Below are 19,165 nucleotides of genomic sequence, written 5' to 3'. Positions count from 1 at the left end.
TATTCTGGTCTTGACAAGAGCATATGAGTTTAAAGAACATGAGTCATAAAGACAAAACTTCAATCAGATAGAAGAATCCCATTAGCTTGCATGTGACTTTATTTGACTTTGAAAGAAGTATTTCCAGCAGAAAAATAGTAAACATTAATAGAAAAGTGTTCTTTTCTCCATGTTAAAGGAACATAATCTTCAGTGGAATGCTGAAGATTCCTTAAAGTAAAAAGAATTGCAGCTCACTGTTCAACCAAACTGTGATGCATAGGTATCACTTCTGGAAGGTGTTCATATCAAGCAGACATAGGTGAATAAATATAAACAAAAAGTTGGGGCATCTGTTGATAAATTTCTATTTCTTCAACAAAAAACTGATGCCAAGCAGGTTATTGCATAGAACTATAAATTAAACATCAGATCAATGGCCTCTTGTAATGGCTCATTCTCTAAAAGACAAAACAAAATGAAGAGTATCTCTCTCCTGAACAAATTTGTATTATCTTTGTGGCATTCATGCAACTACTGGAAAATGTAACAATGCATGTGTTTGGTATCACTGTCACCACATACATCTACATATACAGATTGCTTGGCTCAAATTTAGTGTGGAATATTACAGTATTCACTATCACATTTAGTGTACAAGGTAGTGTTAGGTTTTTATATTTGAAAGAATCGTCCTCACTTTATAAAAATGATATTAACACTACTTGGGTTGTTTATGGGTAAGATGGCAAGATAGATGGAACCTATGGAATAGATAGATGGAATATGGATAGATGGAATAGAAATTTTTTTTGATTTATTGCTTTATTACAGCCTACAGCCTGATTTCCTCGGTTTCTACATCCTTGATTAGAACATAACTGAAAATGTCTTGAAAGTGGCAGGTTTCTGCACCTGTTCCTAAAACTGGCTTCTATAAGTTCATACTTTTGAATCTGCCTGCAACACACAGAACTGAAAAAGATCCAATTCTCTGTTCCTAAAAGATGAGACATAAGGAAATAGCCCTAGATTTGTTACTATAGCACTATAAATTACACTCATAATTTATATGGAAAATACTTTCTCTGAAATTAAAGACCAGTAAAAATACCAGAAAAATTGATTAGAAGGTCATTAACCCACTATCAAAAATACGGAATGCATACTGAATGTTTGTGCTGTCTCACTGGTTTGAATCAAATAGCTACATGCCAGCATTCCCTTTGATTCCCAGCTGACAGACAGAAAACAGCCAGCCTCTTCAAAACAGCAGGGCAGCCTGGTGAAGATTCAGCCTAGGAGGTGACAAACCCCTCTGAATTAAAATCAGCAGTCAGCCTTCCAAATGATTGCTGATGACTCTCTGGTGTAACATGCTACCTTTCCCCAGTGGCAGTCAAGGGTGGTATACTCCTGAAGCCAGAATCTTACTGCTGTTTTGCACAGCAATAATAGAATGGACCCTGAAATCTAAAAAGAGGCACTCTGTGATAATGGGAAGTCCCACTGTCTTCAGCATTTTTTGAGTTAACCAGGAAAAACAAAACACAGATGTAGAGACAAATGTATGTAGAGATGCAGACAGAGTATACCTATTGTCATACATGGCTTGGCAGTGGTGACTCCTGCTGCTGTGAATCTTTTTCCTTTCCTGTGAAAGCTATTGAATCAATACTATCTCATCAGCTAAAAAACATCCACATCTTTTAAGGGTGTAGTGTGTGCTGTGTGTGTGTGTAGTTATTTCTAAACTGTAGAAATTATCAGTATAGTCCCTTTTAAGTAAACAACTCCACACTCACACAGGAAGGTGCAATCAGGCATTACAGAATCTTTTTTTTTTTTTTTTAATGGCAAAAAGAGAAATGGCCTGTTTCTTTAAATCCATAGGATGTCTCATAACTCATCTGCAACTTTCTAAGTATCTTTTACACAGTTACCTTGGACTGTTCCTTTGGAAGTGAGAGGAACTAAGGCATTCACATCAAACGGAATTCAGCACTACTGTGGCCTTTCCAGAGTATTTTACTGTGTGGTTTAACAAAAGCTTCAACACCTTTACATCTGGTACTATGTTCAGGACACAACAATAAGAGATGGACCACACTCCTAAAGGCAAAGTAAAGATATTTAGTGATGAGATTCAGTTCTGTGTGGTGTGTTTGCTAAGAAACCACACCCCTTTGCTCTCTAATTCTTTGGGGTTTTTTTAAACTTTCAGTGCTCAAAATTTTATAATTGGGATATTTTCTTGAGTTTTTTGGTATCTTTTATTGAGACATGGAGAAAAACTAAGCCAGCTCACTCACTAACAGCAGCAGAAGGTACAAAGTTTATCTCTGTGTTGCACAAGACAAATTATAACCTAGCTTCAACATGCCATAAAACTAAAGGCGAGTTAGCTGAATTTTCAGCTGCTGGTTCTTTGTGGTCTCTCTTGGAATACTGCGTGGAAAACACCTACAACATTTTTAACTTGCCATGGTATCAGCAATTTTCATGGGTTTTAACACTAAAGACTTCAATGGAGACCCTTATGGTGGCCTTGACCAGCAATAAATCCTGATGTAATATCTCCCACCCCTGCAGACTACCTTAATCTCTTTCAGGCATGTAGTGGATAACCTCCAGGAAGATCAGCACTCTTCTGGGATACCAGGAAAAGGGGAGAAAACCTGTGGAAGACGCTCCAGCTGAGAGATAAAACTCACCAATTTTCTTTGAAAATTATCTTAGTATACAAATAAAATGAAAATATTTTAAACACTGGCTTGTCCTATGCAAAACAAATGTCCAATTTCTGTGCCGAAGAATTAAAAGGTTGCAATCAAGAATTACCCCATATTTGAATGGGATGCTCCATCTGAAGAAGGAAATCACAATTACTTATAATTGGGAGAAAAAGGGGAGAAGCTTCTTTAAGCAGGAAATAAAGGAATCATACAGGTTTTCATTATTTTAATGCTACTAAACAACTACTGTTCTTTGAATACTTTCAAATTATTGCTTCCCACAAAAGCCTCAACTAATTATTTTAATTAGTACAGAAGCAAAGCTGACTCTTGTTGGGAACTACTTCTCTAGCAGAAACCTCAAATTTAAAATTTAGATACAGAGGGCATTAAATTAGAAACTTATTTCTTGTATACAGTGGAGAGATCCTGCAGTAATTTATAAAATATGTAGTGCCAGCAACTAGACTAAAATAGCTCCTCACTGCCTACTGTTCATCTTGTCCCTTTTGCCTCTCATGAATAAATACCTCAATAAATTAGCAGATACGAATGATGAAGCTCAACTTTAAAATAAAAAAGCTTTCTAGCAATGAAGTTGTCAGACATTTGCACATCATTGTCAGAGAATAGCAGCAGAACTATTAGGGAAGCAGTGCTGTAAGGAATGTGCAGGATGATTAGTGGCAGTATTCAATTGCATGAATTCCACAGCACATTCTTTTTGAAGAGATACACCACAGTGCATACTTTTTAGAATGATATTCAGAAGATATCAGGCAATAATGATTGAATAATATCTTAATGCCCATGCTCCATCTTCCCAAAACTCTCACTGTGATATTTAGTTTGCAAGCTCTCTACAGAAAGCTTACAGGTGAAGTAACCTGGACTTTATCAATCAAAGGTAAAGATTTCATGCTGGCATTTAATGCCTGAATTGTAAAAACATCTTTCAAATTGCCCTCTTACAGAAATTCCACAAACCATATAGAAGCCATCAGGTGTGTTTTGCTCATGTAAGGCTATTGCAGCTCTCCATTACTGGAGACTGATAAGTTTGTTTGGATAAAAGAAAAATGTAAAAACCCTAGCATTACCTGGACTGGGGCTTCAAAATATGTGCAATGCCAATTATTCTTTCACCTCAAAGCTGAGTGAAAACCAGGTTTTATTTCCAAACTTTCAAAGAGTTTGCTTAGCTGAAACCAACAAGCAAAAAATCACACTTCTCCACACTTTCTGATCTCAGTTGGAAGTGGAAGTATCAAATATCGGCAAAAGAGACTATCTCAGGGATACTTCTGACATGTCTGAAGGCAGAATACTTATGAAAGACTCTGATGCAAGAATTACAGAGCAAAAGGTTAGGAGTTCAAATAAGCAAACTTTTTTTTCCCTTTGCAACTTTGGAATTACTAGAACAGCCAAAACTATTCTGTTATTCTGTGAGCATTTTTCTCTGTACTTAAGATCAATAATAAAAACAGGAGTGGCACAAGGATGCAATGGGAGTGACTTATTGGCTGCAAATCCCTGGTGTTCTACAGGAAATGTAAATATAATATCAATAATTGACAGCTATGTGATATGTAAGGAGCATTCTGGTTAGCAACTTAGCTTCTTTGTTAAATCAACTTAGGAAATATGCAATTTAACCACAATTAGTGCCTACAACTTGTAATGCATTGCTGCAAATTTCCCATCACTGGTTACTACCATTTACATTTAAGAAGAAAAAAAAATGTGATTAATGTTGTACTGGGTCAGAGCTATGGTTCATCTTAACCTGGGATCCTGAAAAATAGCAACAGGAGATGCTGACGGGGGAGAATACACAAGCCTGATCTTTATCCAGTCATCCCTGTTCTCCAACAATCAAAATTTCCAGATTAGGGATGTTAAAGAGTGCCTCTGTCTATTTTGGTTAGTGTCTGTTTATGGACTGGATGTTCATGAATTCTTTTAAACCCTTTTGAACCCATTTATACTGTCTCCACAGTCTTCTGTCAAAGTACACACAAAAATTAGCTATCTGCCTAGTAGAAAGAAATTATCCATTTTAAATTGATCTCCTGTTAGTTTCAACAACTGACTTCCAATTGCAGAAGTACCATGTTAGGAGCTAATTAACATTTTACATTCATTTTACCTTCAGGTCTTTGCAAACTTTGATCATAATTCTTTCCAGCTATCTGTTTCAAACATAGTATTTTAGTTGCTCTTTATAAGGCAGATGTTTCATCTTCACTACCTTTTAAGTTGCCCTCCTCTGAACCTTTTTCACCTCTGCTACCTGCTTTTGAAACACAAAAGTCAGAAGTACACACAGTAATCAACACATGAGCACAGGGTTTTTACAGTTAGGCTCTGTCCTGTTCTCAATACCATTCCTGATAATGCCAGCAATCTGGCTTTTTTTTGGCTGCTGCTGCACACTGTGAGGTGATTTCAGGGAACTCTCAGTTTCAACCATAGATTCTTTTCCTTTAGATGCAATTGCCAGCTCTGATGAAGCTTTGTGAAAGCATTACTGAATGACCTTTAACTTACCATATTGCATTTTAAACGACACAGTTACTCAGGACTCGGAACTCAGCTCTGACTAGGATCCATGAACACACACTTGTCTAAGAAATCCTAAGCCAACCTTCTTAGTGGGTTGCTTATTTCAAGAATGATCTCTGTAGAGACTTGCAAAGAACAATGCTGCAAGGCAAACATTTTTAGAACAATACTCAGCATCTGTTCCCTTCTGTGCCCCCTTTCTGAGACAGGTAGGTCACAGACAGCTGCTTCTGTTTGCTCTCTCATTTTCATGGGCTACTTGAGACAGAGATAGGGGCAGAGCCTGACAGGGAGCAAAAGTGTTTTGTGCCAAATGGAGTGTTTTGCACCAAAGGGAAATGTGGGATCAGAGGTATAACAAGTCCAAAAGGGTAAGCAAAGAGTTTGTGGCTGAAAGCAGCACGATGTGTCAGCGAGAGAGAACAGCAGCCTTGCTGGCACTGCTGCTGGCCAGAGCCCTAATCTGTAAATCACTGTGCAGCCAACATGTCAAAAAAGTTTGGCCACCCTGGTATACAGGCATCAGGCAGAAAAACAACCTACTGTGCAAACCTCCAGCAACAAGCCAGGCCAGTGTGCAAAACACTGGCAGTCCTAGGAAGAGGAAAAGCAAAATGGCCAAAGTCCAATTGCTTTTAATCAAGAGGCCACAAGTGAAAAGATCCTGTCCTACAATCTTAAAAGAGAAAAAAAAAAGCCTTAAGAATATAGTCTGCAAATTTCCTCATCTCCATTTGGGAAAGCACTCTAGAATTTTTGGCACTAAGATGAGAAGTCAGTAGCAATTTAACTAAAATGTCAAATGTTACTGCCAAGTGTTGGTAGCTATTTCAAGATATAAATCCAGGTTGCCCTGAAAGCCTAAACTGCTACCTTCTTCCCCACTATCATCACTAGTATTTTATGGAATCATTTAATCATGCCAGAGAGGTTCAGATTTTTAAACAAAACTAGACATCTAAAAGTTTAAAAGTTTTCTCCACTCCTGTGTGTGTAGTCAGGCCAAGTTATGTTCTGTGACTCATCACACCTGGAAGCAGCACACAAGGTGGGGTGCAAACTCCTACGAGGACTAGCGAGTTGCCACGGGGAAGAACTCAGCACACCTCAATAGGGCAAACGCCCTAAAGAATCACACAGAGAGATAAACATTACATAGAATCAGTGAAGACTTCTTTTTTCCTACTCTCCTTTCTCCTCTCCTCACATAAATTTTGGTTTTCTAATTGAGAATGCCCATGCACTTAAACAACAATTTCTCATGGAAACATACTGAGCTTTCACCAGGAAATTAAATCCTGGCCAGGAAGAATTTTCCAGCAAAATCTAAGGTCAGAAACCTCAAATTTGCACTAAGACAGGATACAGGACACACAGATTCAAACCACTGATTTAATCTGAAGCGAGAACATACAACTTCCTCATGAGGGGAAGGCAGGGGAAGGCACTGATCTCTTCTCTGTGGTGACCACTGACAGGACCTCAAAGAATGGTCTGGAGTTGTGTCCGGGGAGATTGAGGTTGGGTAGCAGAAAAGGGTGGTTGGGTACTGGAACAGGCTCCCCAGGGAAGTAGTCACAGCACCAGCCTGACAGAGTTCAAGAAGTGTTTGGAAAACACTCTCGGGCATGGGTGTGACTCCTGATGTGTCCTGTGCAGGGCCAAGAGTTGGACTGGATGACTCTTGTGGGTCTCTTCCATCTCAGAATATTCTGTGATTCCTGATAATTTAGACTTCCCATAGAACATCCTAACTACTCAGACATCACATCGGTCCTTCCCAACAAAATTAGTATATGTTGGGAAAAACCTACAGCTTATTAGGACACAGAAAAAAAAGTCAAACAAACTATGGTCTAGTAGTATGAAATCTGTCTTTGGTGGAAAGCACACCAAAGTTATACTCATATTTTCATTGAGAAAATGACTCAAACTTCATGTCAGAGGTCTACTCAAGAGCTGGTTTGGTACGCATCACTCTCCTGTCCTCATTCAAAAATACATACTGAAAGCTTCTGTTTATGTTATTTACTATGAAAATACTTGAAACTGTTAATAAAAACATTTTTGGATTATTTTAATATTGGGTTGCTGAACCTGTTTACCAGCAGTAGTAAATCCTAAGCCTACCAAAGAAAACAATCTTTACTGCAGGTTTGCAATAAAGGAAACAGAAAGAAACATGGGGAAATACTGACATGAAACACCAACCAATTGCCAACTTGTTTCTCATGGGTGATCTTTCTGGAAATTGAATTTGGCTCTGACAGTCTCTCATATATCCTTGCTAATCTTTATTAACGTACATCCAGTAACCTCAAGTGACAATGACTTTTAGAAAGCTAGAAAGATGGCCTTGTATTACATGATTTGCAAACAAATAATCTACATCTTCTACTGTAACTTAGGCACAGTTGTAATTTTTGTTACTAGGCATGTATAGGCTTAATTTGTGCCATTTAAAGAAGTCAATGAAAACTTTCAAGAATCAGGCTAAAAAGATTAAACCTTTATTAATGAGGTTACAGTAGTGCTGACTTGATTACTGTTCTTAAAATAACACTTGTCTGCTCATGAAATTATTTATAAAATTATAGTACTTCTTCTTTGAGATACTGGATATTTACAAGTAAATCCCTTAACTGGCTGCTGAAGCAAAAGTTCTAGAATTTAACCTTATAAGAAACAAAGTAATCCTATAGCTTGAGACCGAATAATAGTAAGAAACCTGCATTAGCTGCTCAATTTTTACAAAGCTTCAATACAAATGTGTGGTTAAAAGAATTATATTTCAGCACCACCAGCCTCCAAATTTGTCCTTGTTAGAGGTTTTTATTATGTTCCCTCTCATGGGTGAATTCTGTTTTCTCTTTTAACAGATGACTGCCCAGGGAAATGGCAAGGACAAATTCAGCTCCACTTTTCACAGCAGATAAGGAAAAGGTAAACACCATTACACCACCATAACGGGCATCCAGTGCTAATCTGTAAAGGAGATGAGAACCTAAGACAAACACTAAAAGCCAGATGGTCAAGCTGCAATATTTTAATAGTCAGATTTCAGGCTTTCTAAAATGTATGTGTCATCAAGGTCAGAGCAAGCACACACCTGCCTCACAGTGCCAGCATCCTAATAAACACTTTTGGAACTTGGTTCAAAAAATCCTGAAGAGTTCTGTTATTCAAAGCTAGCAGGCATGAATATTACTAAGTGAATATAATTGTTAGCACAGACCTTTTTACCATGCCAGCTGACCAAGATTTATTAGGGTAAGTTCATGCTGAATTATTTCATATTTCTAAAAATATCAAATGAATAATATTCTTTGAAAAATTTGTAACACCCCAACATTCTGGCTAACATGCAAGTGCATATAAATGAGTCAGACCCTGTTTTCTCTCTCAGGAGATATTACTTTAATGTAATTGAAAACTGTAGCAGAAATGCCATGAGGATATGTAATTTTGCTCAATTTCAATATTAAGAAAGTGATATTTTAAATTAAGGACCTGCATTTTCAAATAATTTATCACACAGTGATTTTAAAAACACTGAAATTTGGAAAAGACCTTCTCACTGAGAACTCTAATCCATTGTAGCAAAGCATAGAACTAAAAATGTATAACTGGTGCTTCATTATTTTCATCAAATTTGGAAAAATGACATTGAAAAAATTCAGATTTCCTCTGGTATAATCTGCTCTTTCTTGGTCACCTCTAAATAAATCTTAAATTAAAACACTGCCAGGAAAAAATTACCACTGGCACTTATTTATCAGGAATTGAACGATAAGTTTTAAGCAAGACAGATACCAACATAAGGTACCAATTCTGCAAAACTTCTATTTGAATAATATTAATGAGAACTATGAATTTTTAAAAATAGGAAATTTTTTGTGCGTCCAAAGTCTACACCCGAGTCTAAATGAAGTCATTAATGGGTCTTTTTGTCTACAGTTCTATTTCTTTTAGTAGTTGCATCAGAATTTAGCCTCATTTTTACTAGGTTGGACCAAGAGTTTCCATTACAATTAGGCTTTATTTGTCTATACTATCAGCTGCATCCACCTGGAGCAGGGCTCCATTTGGATTTAGCACCTGTCTCTAACACCTTTGTGCCTGTGTACATTTACTATTTCCCAAAGGAATTTAATGATCTTAATGATATTCATGAAATGGACTCCACTACATTATAATAAAGGCTGCAGTAGACCACTGGGGCCTCGTGCAGACTGCACAATGGGGCATATAAAACATTACCTCGTAATGAGAATTTGTGCTCTTCCTCCTTTTCAGAATGCTACACACAGCAATATTAGTGTGCAGCAACTTGCACATTTGGACCCAATATGCACATCTTCCTTCTGGAAACTGTCACACATCCCTGGCTAAACAACAGGAACTGTCACAGGCTCTTCCTACAAAGAGGTCGTATGGCTTTTGGATTGTTACACAAAAAATGGAAAATAGTTTGTTTCTCCAAAATGGGTATTGGAATAAACTAAAACCTCTGGTACTGCTTCCTGCCTGCTTTTAGTAATTTCCTTCTCTCTCTCCCTCAGTCATTCACCTTTGACATTCTTTCCTTCCCTTCCAACTGCCACAAGCAGTTGTCTTTTTCCTCTAGTTTTCCCTGAAAAAGACTGTTGCTTTCACCAAAATTGAAGAATGCAACTGCCAGACCAAGCTATTTCTTCAGATCTGGAAATCTCTTTTAATAATCTTTGGAAAATAAGGCAAGGCAGTGAATGATGGAAATCAGGTGTTGGTTATTTCCATTCTGCTGCTAAGACCAGAGTTTGGGCTAGTACCCCATTTCTCCCCATTTAGAAGTGGGTCAGAGCATGGACCAACAGAAATCATCGTGGACATTTGTAGTTCCAACTAAATGACAGGCATAATTTTTCAATGGTGATCTTCTTCCATACTTAACACTTCTCTTCCCTCCACAGAGACTACTGCAAAATTAATTATTCAGCCTCCTTATCCACCAACTTCAGATTACAGCTTCCACCACTTCTTATGGTTTGATGTGTTGTGGGGTTTTTTCCCGAACTTTCAAGTTAAAAATTTCTCTTAAATACTTACTGCCTGCAAAGGCAAAAATCATATGTTATCTTACAAAAAGGTTATTGACTGCACTGTGAATATTATAAGCTTACCTTAAAATAAGTGTGAGAACAGACAGCACTGTAAAAATGGCACTAGAGGACACATTGCATAATTTAGACATAACTCCAAATATAGCACCATGGTCAAGTTTGTAAAATGTTCTATTCAGAAGAGCCATGTGAACTTTAATAGTGTAAGAAGCTGTTCTTAGCACATAATTATTATAAAATACATAATCTTTGAAAATAAAGTTTTGATCAAAATGAATGCCTTGCTGGCTCTCAAGTCAGCTAGCTGACTGAAAAATGGTATCTTTTAAGGGCTACATTAGTTGTATGAAATCTTAGTTAAGAGACCGCAACTAATTTCTATCCTGCTTTAATAAAGGTTTAACAAAAGAAGTGTTTAGTTCCCACACTGTTTCTACAGTGAATATAGTCCAAACATTTCCCTCCCTGGACCCTGTCTTTTTTAGCAAACACACAGTAGTGGCTACAAAGCATAAAACAAAGTGTAATCTCTCTTCTGAGTTCGCCTGTTTGATTTGTTCATTGCTAGACCAACCACTTTATCCTTCTTTCTCTCATTTAGGGTTTTGCCTACCTACCTTGACAAGATATTAACACAGAAGTTCTTTTACCCCCTCTTTTAAAACAGTAGTCCTTGTTGGTCTAATGGAGCTTGCAAACAACTTTCATCTCTGCCTAGGCTCCTAAGAACACTTAGTATTCCTCAAATAATAATCTCTTTGTATTATTAAGCCAGTTTGATTGATTGCCCAGTGTTGATACTCTGTATTTTATGGTATATTGTGTGGCCTGTCACAAAATCTGTTACTTGTCAACAAGTAGGCCACCAGCAGCAGCATGCCAAATGTTGTGGAATGACAAACATAATTACGCATGGTGTTCTGAAATGCATCTCACAGTTCCAATGTGGAGCAGGATTACCCATTTATTCAGTACTCTGAGAAAAGCGCAGCGACAGAAATGCAGGGAAGGAATCTGGGAAGATCTTCAACACAGAATGTCAAAGGGAAAAAGGGAAGCCCACTAGAGTTTATAATAGAATCACACTAAGATAAGCCAAGAATCAGCTGGCACCCATATGGTAAGGCATTTAATATTAAAGCACTGCACAGCTACCCATTACCACACCAACATGCTGAGATTCTGCAGAGGGAACAGCTGAGAGCAAGGGGAAAGGAGAAGGGTGTATGAACAGTGGATGGAAAGCACATTGCTTTCAGCTAGTAGTAAGATGAAGCACATTAAAGAAACAAATTGTGTGGGCAGAAAAAGACATGATGAAGGAGAAGGAATATCAAAAGCACAAAAGGAGGAGCAATAAGAGGTCATAAAACCAAGTGAGTCAGATGCAGAGGTTCAAGCTATTGGGGAAACCCAGAGGAGCGACTGGAATGTGCTTAATATATTCCATGTGAATATATGTCTGCCAGCTCCCTTTCACCATCCTCTGTTTCCCACAGCCCACCACACTTCTCCTGTGGAAGAACCTGTTTTGAAAGGCCTCAGATGGAGGACTTCCCACACACCCTATGTGGCTCTTCCAACATACCCTATGCATAACTCACTTCACATATCTAGGGCCTCTTTACAGAATCTGGGATGAAGCAACAAAAATATTTAAAAAGAGGGAAAGTTGAACATATGTTTCAGTGAAGTCCAATAACTCCTGTAAACAAGTACTGTGTGTACTATTTCAAAACTATTGTCCTATGAAAACCCTTAAATTAGAAATATCTGGAACACGACAGTAATGGGATCTGTTCCCTCTGGCCTGTATAATCCTTCCTAGCTTACACCACCCACTCAATTTCATGTTGCTCTGTCATAAAATTGGCAAAAGTATATGCAGAGGTCAAGATAATATATTGCTAGAAGATTGTTTGAATCACATTTCTTATTCAAGAGTCTAATTTCCTAATAAATATCCTAGTGATCTGTGGTTTTGACTCTTGCATGTGGTTGTATGAATACTAAAAAGAAATTGTCAAGTGCACAGTGAAAACTGGGTGGGCAATAATGAGTGATAATAGATCTAATGGCAATCAGGAACTAGCTGGAACACTCTCTTCGTTCCTGGCTTTTCCTCATATTTGAGGTTTTAGAAGTGTAGATATTTTCAGTATGTACATTTCTCTGGGTTGTTGGTAGGGGTCCATTCAAAGGCTTTTGGGTTTTTTGAGATAACCACCAACCATTGTTGCTCTCAGTGTTTTGCTGGCTGAGAGATGTGGTCCCAAAAGGGGAAGCATACAGTGCCCAAACCTAGTACCTTAATTCCAAACCTAGTACCTTAATTTCAGTCCCCCTAGATATCTTTAACCTCTTTTTTACTCTCTTTGAGTTATTTCATTGGATCTAACCTAGTTTTCACAACTCCTGTTGTGAATGCTTGGTGGCAGTCACTACTACTTTATTTGAATGAAAGGAACCTGTTTGGACAATCACAACGCCACCACAATGAAGAAATAACCTGGCTTTTGGAGATACACCACGGCTTTTCAACTACATGACCTGGGACAGCATCCAGACAGTACAGAGACAGAGTCAACATTTAATACTCGTATAATTAGAGAGGAAAAGGAAGAGAACACCATAGTGTTGCTTGGAAGCCAAAAAACCCAATCAATCTCTTGATAATGGATAATTTAACCTCTTGTTTCCAACTAAACTTATGAAAAATTACTGTGGTCAATCTTATGGGTTTTTTCCTCCCACAGAAACAGTACAATACATGACACATTATTTCTGGTAAACAGTCCCTTATTGACATGTTATTTCACTTCCATTGCTCTTTCAACCACAGCTAGCATGCCTTCCTTCTTAAATGCTGCTTTTGACCAGATCCCCCTTCAAAATTATGTGGAAAAAAAATCAGAGTTCTTGCCCAAAGCAGTCAGTATTGCAGATTGAGTGCTAAAGATTGTATTCAGTGATGGCATGAAATAATTGTTTTAGATTGCTGAGACATAGATCCAGACATCTCCCTTTTTTCCCAGTAGTTTGATACAGAGCTGAAGACTGCAAAATACTTTAATCAAAACTCAATAAACACATAAATTAAATTACACAAGTAGACTTAAAGCAGAAGATTGGAGGAAATCAGCATGTTCTTAAGAAAAAGCACGGAAGAATGTAATGTGAATATTTTTCGTGTCATGTCACAGGTCTTGCCTCACAACCCTACTGAAATTAGTTGCAATGAACTGCATAAACATCTAAAGAAAAGCAGGGCCTGGCCTCTTTAATCACATCCACTTCTGAAAACTGATGGGTTTCACAAATGTGACCATAAACTTAAAATAGATTACTGTGTCTGTCAGGCTCCCTGCAATTGCTGCAACCAAGGACAGCAGTCTGTGCAAGGACAGATGCAGTACTTTGAAGAGAGCATCCTGGCAGGCTTCCAGCTACAGCTGCTTTTCCCTCTCCACTGAAAATCTCACCACTGCATGATATCTCTTGGTTATGTCCCTTTTTGGCAACCTAGACCCACATATTTGTTGTAAAATGCTGTCACCTTACTGATTTTACATTGCTGTGTCAGCTTTGTGAGATTATTTGCAGCTCCACAGCAAATAATCTCCCAAAGTACAAGTGAGATGTGAGATACATTGTTCCAGAACCTGAAGAATTGTAAGCACAAGGCAAGTAAAAATAGACTTCCTCATGACAGCATTTTTCTTTGCAAAATTACATTACACTGCAGTTCTGCAGAGACAACAGTGACAGTGGCTCCATTTCAGTTATATCCCTAAAATTGGGATATGAGGGCAAGCCATGTGTACAAGCTGTGTGCTTTAAACAGTTGTATTGAAACAGGCTGTTTCACAGTACAGATACCTCAAAACCAGACTACATCTAAACTATCCAAATTCCAAATCTAAGTACAACAGCACTGCCTTAGAAGCATGTTCTCCTAAGGCAACATAGGTTTGACTTTAGTGGCACCAGTGGAGTTTCTCACACCCCTAAGTTGGTGCCTCACTAAATGACCTTGGCCAGTGCTGAAGAGAGAACCTCAGGTATTTCTATAGGAAATATTAAATCAGGAGTTAGTAACAGTTTTAATTCTCAACTTGGATCCCTTTGGTTGAAATACACTGCTGAAATCCATGTAGTCCAGTGCCTGATGTATGAAATTCTAGAAATAAAAGTATTATGGTATTTGTGAGTCGTGTTTCTTTCCTGTTTCATTTACCAATACATGCATCTCTCTTTTATATTTTATTAGAAATATCTCAGGTAAAAAACATGTCTAGCAGTTTGAAAAAAAACTAGCATCCTACACATAGCAGAAGCCCATGCTACTGCTCTTTAAAATAATAATTTGCAATTTTATTACTTTTCTAAGTGTTCAGTGATACAAAACTCACAGTTCTTAATGTGAATTTTGCTAAACTCAGGAACTTCTGTAAAGTCTAAATCCTACAAAAAAAGGAAAAACTTCCATTCAATTCAGTAGTGGTGTAAAAGTCAAGTGATTGGGCTTTACTAACACCTTAAAATTGGTATTTTGAAGTATACTTTCCTAGAAAAATACTATAAGGTAGTTCAGCAATCAAAAAACTTCTGATTTCTGAGAGTATTTTTGCTTTATCTCTCAATTGGCTTGGATATAGAATTTATCAATATCATTGATATTGATAAATTCTATATCCAATATTTATCAATGCTACACCTCTGTTCCATAAATGTTTTAGAGCCTTTTTTATAAACAATTGTTTTACATATATGTATTATACAGAATTTATTATAAAATTAAATAAATAAATAATTAAACAATACATTAATATATCAATAATTATATATATAATTTATTTATTATATGTATTATACAGAATATTACCTTAGAGCTGACAATTAGTAAAGGCCATTAGAGTTTCTCACACCATGCCTGTCATAGCCTGCTGTCCTTTTTTTCCCCCAAAACAATTACTTTTCATATGCTCAATGTACATTTAAATGCTTTTTGGAGCATGGCCCAGAAATTAATAAACCTGAACTCCATCCAGGCAAACTCCAGAACCAGAACTCTTCAAGCTGCTCCCTGTTTCTCCTTCATGAGAGGCCAGGTGCTGCTCTTTTTTCTGCTCAGATTTGTTTAAAAAAGAAAAAAATGGGCATGGAAACACCTCTGTCTCACATGCTCCTGTTATTTGGAGAAATCCAGCAAAGAGTAAGAGATGCTGGAACAGCAGATGAGGCCTTTGTAAATTAAGCCCAGAATATTACTTTCTTATTTGAAACCCAGTAGTGGATCATTTGCTTTTTTTCTTTAATTCAATAGATGTATGAGGATTCCAGTGAAAGTATTCCCCAGTATAAAATAAATTTGCATAATCCAGAGACATGACATAATCTACATGATGGCTATAGAATGGCATTCTGCTTTTCTCTTTCATACTTTAAACTCAGTAGTAGAACCACAGGCAAAAGGGACAGGTACTGTATTCAGTAGCCATGATTTTGGCAGGACTGTATAATTTTGTTCTGTATCTCTCTTCTGAGATGGAAAACCAGGAATAAAATGAGAAACAAACTGAAGATTAGGATGATGCCCATTAATTCCTACAGGATGAAAAGGCAGTGCAAAGGCTAGGAAAGGTACCTGGCCACATGGGCAAAGACAGCAGATCGAAGAATATAAAGATAGAAATTTGAAAAAAAAAAAAAAGAGAGAACCCTTATTTTCCTATCAAAAGAGAAACAAATGTTGTTTGGACAAATATTCATTCTCCAATTAAGTCAAGTGGTGAAAAAATAAATTTTAACCCTGATTCTGCCAAATTGTTAACTTTGAATGCCTGTACAAATTATTCATCACCATTTACTAAATATGTGATTAACTGAATATATGACTAGAATTAAACCTCACACATGTTAATGGGGGACACTACAAGTCTCAGCAAAGAGTAACTGATTAAATTGGCAACATACCAATATGCAGAAATAAAAACAAAAATCCCATTACTGATTATGTCACAGATGGAAAATCTCGCCCAGCAATGACACCTTAATTAGTACCACTGTCAGCTGCAAAAGGTCATCTATTTTCATCTGCAATAGCAGCATTGTACAAATTATGGTTGGCAGACTGGTATCTCCTTAATCAAAATAAAACATAAAGTGATCCTTAGTGGACCAACTGCAGCTGTCCAATCATAATAAACAAAATTCCTTAGTTGATTTCTTTTTCTCGATCTATGTTTTCTTCACCTTTTCAAGAAATTAAATGGATATAACAGAGATGAAGGAAAAGACATTTTAGGCTGCTTTGTGTATGTGTTGGATTATCTCAGATACACAGCTAAATCTGGGTGTTAGCCTGAAAACTGTGCAGTGTCAATTTCAAAATAAATAATGGTAATGGTATTTTCAGAATCAGCTATTTTTTTTCTTACATGTTCATTGCCAAAGCAATGTTGTACTTGTAAGGTGGTGAAAAGATCTACACATCTTTTATTTCTAGAGAAGCTATTGCATGTTGCTTGAGAGCACTGAATGCAGAAATTAACGTAATTAACCTCGATGCTGCTAGGATGTGAAAAAGAACATTAGGCAAGGCGCTTAAAATAATGGCATTACTAACTAAATACTGAGTTTGATATGTTTACAGTAATTTGCCCTAGGAAATGCTGTAGAAAGAGCAAATAAAGCATGTGTTTTTTCCAATCCAAATTTGCTTGCACTAAAACCCAAAAGCCTTAGTAACACAGTTGCAGTTTACTGAGATATCAGATTCAGACAGTATTTACTAAATACCACATATACATTTAGTACCAAGCATAAAACAAAACACAAAAAATCCTGCCTCTAAGGTGTGAGGTCTGGTCTACTGTAATCCAATAAGTGATAATAACAAGACTTTGACAGACATTACAAATGTTTTATTGCATTATGAACAGCATTTTTCTCACCAAACTCTAGTAACTGCATCTGGTCTAAATGTACAAGCAAAGCTCCATTTCTATCAGATTCAGAGAGACAGGCACTTACACACTATGATTTATCCTACCCCAGTTTGAGATCCTAGGTAAGACTGTGATTAAACTTAAAACACAGGCAAAATTTTGATTCAACCCAACCCCAACTTAAGCAGAATTAAATCAGTGTAACTGAGAATAGAAAGAATGCCTATGGAATATTTGGTGGGTTTGAGTTTTGCAGTTATTCTGTACCTTCTTTCAAGACACAGTCTCCAGCCACACTTTGTCACTTTAGAGTTGTTCCATAAACTTTTGGTTATTATTCACAGCTAAGAAGTAATGACTAAATTAATGTCATAGCAGATTTCCTTTTAAAACTCTCAGGCAGAGAAAAGTTTTATTGCAGGTCTCAGTTTAATCCTCCCTCTCAGATGCTGCTGGCTTTTAAGTGCTTTGATCTTTTCCTAAGCATCAGCCTCCCAGTAGTCCTGTGTCTAGCTAGCATCCTTAATAGGTGAGTCTCAAATGTTCTTCAAGTCCTTTCCTGCAGCCTCCAATACAGATCAGTGAAATGTCCCTTTGAGTAGCAACTCTGAGCAGCCATTCCTCAAACAAATAGTGAGTCAGACATTCATTCCACAGTGACTCCTAGCAACCAGCAGGGCCTTTACAGAATTTTTGGAAGATAAATACCAACAACAAACTTCATTTTCCACAACATACATAAAAATATGACTAACTCATCATTCTACCTAACAGTTTTCTCACCTTGTTTTCTGATGTACTTTGGTTCAGTTCCAGATACCCTGCAATGTATTGGCCCAGGAGCTGCATGTCAATAACACAGTTTCATAAAGATCAGCCAGAACTCAGGAAAAAAGGATGATACAGTAAAAAGAACCTAAAGTAATGATGCAGCAGACCTAAATTCCAAACCTGATTTGCTAGATGGTCCTTGTTTCTTGGTTCCCTCTTCCACAACTTCTTTAGAGTTCTGTACCATGCCTTAAACAAAGAACATCAGTTTAATTGGCTTTGCAGCTTTTCTACTGTGCCCAAGACTGCATCCCAAGTCACAGAGTGTAAACAGGCCACAGAAATAAGTGGTACAAGCTACAAAGCAAGGCAGCAGTCACTGGAAGAGATTGGTACTGTCATAGCTGATCTACTGCCTGAAGGAAAGGAAATTTCTCAAAGGGAAGCTGCAAGAGGAAGAACCATCAAGGTGAGGTAATTCCATAGGACTGATTAAGCCAGTGGAAAGAGTGCTGCACTCAATGTATTTCTCCATATATTCATCAAATTCCACAAACACAGACTTTGCCGGGTTAGGTAATGTCTGTTCAAGCCAATCATTCTCAGTCATTTCACATGTGCAACATACTTCAAATAAGCTTAAAATGCTAAGGCATCGTTATGGTAATATAATGGTCTTCTATCAGAAAGAATCTTATGTAAAAGCAAATTAGTCTTCTCTAGTTTTCACAGACTGTAGAAAAAGCTAAAAATTCACACATGAAGTTAATGGAAGTTAATGTCTGATGATCTTCTCCATCTAAAAGACTCTTTTCATAGTAGTGACTCAAAAAATGTACCCAAAAAAATCCACAAATTCTTCTGCATGAAGATCTCCCAGAAGCTTATGCTATTTGTTTCACAGCATTTTATCAACTTCTTTTCTTGATTATTTTTTTCCAATTAAAATTTGTATTGACACTAGAAGTGTGAAGATAAACATTTTTCCTGTTTTCATAGAAAACACTCTTTATTATTACTTAATTTTTCTCTTAAATACACTCCTTAAAAAAAGATTTAA

This window comes from Passer montanus, unplaced genomic scaffold, assembly GCF_014805655.1.
Source record: "Passer montanus isolate IOZ18808 unplaced genomic scaffold, ASM1480565v1 scaffold23, whole genome shotgun sequence".
In the NCBI taxonomy this organism is placed as follows: domain Eukaryota; kingdom Metazoa; phylum Chordata; class Aves; order Passeriformes; family Passeridae; genus Passer; species Passer montanus.
The sequence above is the reverse complement of the archived record's forward strand: the minus strand, read 5'-3'. Positions refer to the sequence as shown.